At 39.5% G+C, this 4781-nt stretch overlaps 1 pseudogene; it reads right to left on the reverse strand.

Annotated features, from left to right (window-relative positions):
• Positions 1–510: 510 nt before the first annotated feature.
• On the reverse strand, positions 511–1347 carry LOC101592164 (annotated as a pseudogene).
• Between the last annotated feature and the right edge of the window lie 3434 nt (positions 1348–4781).

Below are 4781 nucleotides of genomic sequence, written 5' to 3' on the forward strand. Positions count from 1 at the left end.
TACCAGACCATGACGTCAAGTGTTAATGTCGAAGGCGGTGCAAAAATGTCTGTTAACAAAACTGCTTACTAGTGGCAAGCAGCAGAAAACTTATTTTTTTACAGACACCCTTCCAAATCATTCCTGATGCATTCTCTAGACTGGTGAGGTTAAAAACCAATTAAAAAAAAACAAAATAGAACCTATTTACAAAACATGCAAAAGAATTTTACGTAAGATATTACTGCAGAACTAGCTTAAAGAGAATACAGCACAGGGACAGAATATACCTTATTTCTACAAATATATAGGTCCTTTCACCTACTTTCTGGAAGAAATACATTTTTTTAGGGCATGGGCTATATAAAATCACATACACTGCAAAGACACAAACAAAGACGTTTGTAACTCCTTTATATTTCCAGCAGCTGAGACAATATATCTGAACGCTGAGGTTACCTCTAGCAGCGAAACCAGAGCCAGCTATTAAGCAGCCAGAAAGCTGTAATTGAATACATGACCATTTCTCTTTTTTAGCACGTTCTTTGTTTTCCTCTTCTAGAAGTTGTAGGTGTCTGTTTAGTTTGATTATCTGTCGTCTTAGCGAAGCTGCATCTACAACAGTCATGTCATCCTCAGTTCCTTCAATTGTTGCATCTACATTTGAAATGCGATACCTGACGTTGTCATGATGAGGATTGGAAGTGGCGGTAGCAGACCCACCGGGCAACATAGGTATAGCATCGTTTCTGACCAGCTGTCCCCTTTGCTTTTTTTTTTTTTTTTTTTTTTTCTCTGAATGCCTTCAGGGCAGTTTTGGCTGGCTTGAGTTGTGGGGATCAAACCACAGCAACCTGAGTCTGACTGCTTTGTTGAAGCAGCCACTCAAAGAGCTGAGCTAAGGGGCAGGCCCCCAGCCATCCACTTTGGCGAACAGCATTTTCACTCAGAGCGCTCTCTTTTTAGCCTACCAGCTGCACAGATTTCATCACTTTGAGGGGTTGGAGAAGGTCTTTCTAAGTCCAGAAAATCTATCAGTCTCTCACGTAGTATAAGCACACGAGGTGGTGTTTTTAGTGCCTGAGGTTTTAAAGGAGTCGACTGAATAGGGTCAAGATCTGCTGGTCTTGAAAACGAAGCATCTTCATTATTTCCTGCCACAACAATCCTCTCTGGAACTTGCATTATCACACTAGCATTTGGAACTCCTTCTTGGAATCCTTGTCCCAGGTCAGCATTTGGTGGTGCGACTTTTAGTTTTTCCGGGACCCTCATTCGCTGGCTAATACCTTCGGTTTATTCCATTTCATACTGAATTCGACTAATTTCTGCCATCTCAACAGCAGTGGGAGAAGGAAATGCTGCCACGCTAACCAAATGTGTACAAAGCACTGCTCGTTGTCTGGCACTATCTGCTTCTGAGCTTCATATTAATCCTTTACTTGCTTCCTATGCATGGGCTGGACTTGGAGCCTACTCAGTCCCCCTAGGCCCCCCGGAGCGTCCTGGACAGGGTCGCCGCCCACCGGCTCCTGGGGCGTTCCCAGAGGCCGTTGGCGGCGCCTAGGGCACCTCCAGGGAGGCACCTGCGGAGCAGCCCGCAGCGGGCGGGGTTGGTTATCTTTTCTAACTAACGAGTTTGTATGTTAGACAATAACGGCAAGCGTTATGTCTGTGTAGCTAAACAATTATTAAAATGAGAATTTGTATTTAAATTAGTTCCCCTAAGTTCTGTCTGATCACCTCCCCTTCATGTACATGGGATCTTCCAGGCAGACTGGTTACCTGTTGCCCCTCTCTCCATCAACAGAGAAAGAGAGGATGCTCTCATAGATCTGGATCTAGCAAGTGTCTCAGCTTACCCTGTCTGGTGTATCACGTTCAAACTTGTCTGGATGTGCCTGGCTTGTATCTCTCTGCTTTGCTCCACTTCTTCCTGCTGTATCCCATGGAAATGAACATGCTGTGCCCCTCTGGCAAGATGTTCAGCTCCTGGATTGGCTGGGTGGATCTGGCCTCTAGCCTGTCTTCAGCGAGTTCAGCTGTAGGCTTCCATACTGGGCCTGTCTGATGGAGGAGATTTAGGTGATTGTGTGGATGGTCCCGCACCCATGCTGGGCCTAGGCTCTGGCTGGAATGGGATCTGGGGAGCAGCAAGCAGGCAGAAATTCCAACACACACACTGGGCCTGGTCTCTGGCTGGAAAGAGGTCTGGGGAGCACTGAGTAGATGGACAGTCCCACACATGCACCAGGCCTGAGCTCTCGCTGGAAACGGTGAGCTTGCTTTTAAAAAAATTATTTTGTGACAATGAGAACAATTAATATGAGGCAGCCAGGTTGCAGGAAGGAAAATTAAGAGACTTGACATTTGAAATTATGTAATTTCTTTCTCTATGAACTAATGTGTTTGCCTAATTATGGCTTGAGCCATTTTTTACTGCTCCTTGTCCTTTTTTCTCTTCTGTTTTCAGATTGCAGTGACCTTTCTGAGAAAGGTTAGTTTTTACTTATAGAACACCCAGAAATGGGACTAAGGAGTCCCATTTAAGTCTCAAATATAATCTCACATTCAGAGTCCTTTCTTACCACTAATCAAAATTTTCTATTGGGGTAAATTCATGCTAGACTGCTTATGTGGGGTGAACCTGCTTTGGAAATAATGTTCAGGTTTTTGCTTGGGCCCTATTAGAGTTTGCTAGAAATGCCCACATACTTCTGAACCCCAGGAGGTGATATAACTCAAGCTCTCTCCTAGGAGCTGCCTCGGCTGTGTAAATAGACTTCTGACAGATCTAGCTCATCAGTTTGCAAAACATGCCAGAGCCTGCCTGCATCCCAGCAGGCAGCACAAGTGTCTCAAACAGAGCTCTTGGTTATATACAGTCAATGTATTAAAAATAAAATGAAATAAAATGTCACATAATTTGGTATCTGTATCAAATTTAATCTTTTTGGTGAGTTTTCATGTGTTTGATCTTCAGAGGAACCTTATGAGATACAGAGAGAAAGCGTTTCTTATCATCTCATTTCAAAATCAAGAAAATAGTAGGAAATGTGAATTGAGGGGAGAGACAAGGTTTTCTGATCACTGAAATGCAGGATAATAGGAAACTGAATTAATTTTGTAGCTGCAAGAGCAGGAGGCAGAGCCAGGAAGCTGTGTGGAGGTCACTGAGAACAAAAGGGGCATGAGAAGCCTGGGCCCAGTGATGGAGAAGCAAGAGATGAAAGAATTAGAGACAAGAAGTCATGAGGGGGAGGCTGGTAGGGACACATACACACACAGGAATTTCTCTTCATCTGTAATTCAGACTCAATATGGTTTCTGGGGCTACACACATAATAAAATAGCATACTTCTGATTTGCTTCCAGTGAATTCCAGGAGAAGAACCAAATATATAGTGAGAAGATTATTTAGTTAAAAATTGTATTTATCACATATGGCCTTATTTGTAAAACTGACATTTCATTAAGTCTGCATTTAATCCACTCAACTATACTGTATTGAGCATAAAATGCACCATTTGCTTTATGTATTGCTAAGTTTTAAAAAATTGTTGCCAATCAAATATGGCAACCTAGCAACTATAACATGTATCCTGATTGTAGAAGTGATAAAATATTTAAGAATGTGTAACTCAGAATAATGAAAGGATATTAATTATAATCTCTGGATTTATTTTCATGTGAGTTGGAATAATATCTACATATTAGTTGAAATGCCATATGAAAAAGATAATCTCACCTAGCAGGCTAATGATTTTGATCACTTGCCATGTAATGTTAGGTGAAAAACATATTTCCTAAGGTATCTTAAAGAAAATGTGGTTACTTAATACCTGGAGAATTTCATCTCAGGGTATTAAGAGAGAGGCTAAACATGTTTTAGAACTTATAAAATCTTGTCTGTCGATAATTTTGCATGCTTGTTTACCTACTATATTTCTATTACAGAATAAAAAATCACATATTGGTAAGTCCCTCTAACTAAAAGTTTTCCTTGCAGAATATAATGAAAGAACTGGTTATCAGAGTACATACTAGGTAATTCAGTAGAAAGGAACCTCTCTATTGGCTTTCCCTTGATTTAAGGATTGTCTCTAGTCTGCTTAGTTATATTAAAAACCCAAGTCTAAAAAAGACTTTAAAAAGTGATGTTTATAATATTTAATTAAAGTTTAGATCAGACCAGGAACGTTCAATATGGTATGGCCATAGACAATATTTAATTAAATGACAAGTAAGAGTGATCAAGTAAAAGCTTATATAACTGATGGATATTTCCAGGAATTGTGAACACCTTACTTGTTGTCTTGTTAAAATAACCTCAAAATAAAAAGTATATCTGTATTTTTGGTCAAAAAGTCTAAGGTAAGCAGAAAGGGATATCAAGACCTATGTTCTAGTCCTGGTGTTGCTAAAAGGTATTTATATTACACAAAATCCTTAACTTATTAAGGCTTCAATTTGTTCAGTAAATTGAACATACCACAGCAAGGTACCTGATGTCTAAAAATGATTTGTATTTGGTAATTACAAATGAAAAAAACAACAAATAGTTACCTATTACCAAATTGACTAAATTTTATAATATAAACTTTGTGTAAATATAGCTGAACATATTCTTGGGAAAATATCTGATAACTGAAGGATTCTGTTAAAAAACAGAAAAGTCATGGATATCATCACTTTGCAATGTAATTGAGTAGCTTACAGCCCATTTGATCTTCCTTTGGGGTCAAAAAGAGTTAAACTGCATGCAATTTTTTATTTTTTATTTTTTTATTTATTTACTTTTT

The sequence above is a fragment of the Octodon degus genome, unplaced genomic scaffold (assembly GCF_000260255.1).
Source record: "Octodon degus isolate 3935 unplaced genomic scaffold, OctDeg1.0 scaffold00333, whole genome shotgun sequence".
NCBI classification, from domain to species: Eukaryota; Metazoa; Chordata; class Mammalia; order Rodentia; family Octodontidae; genus Octodon; species Octodon degus.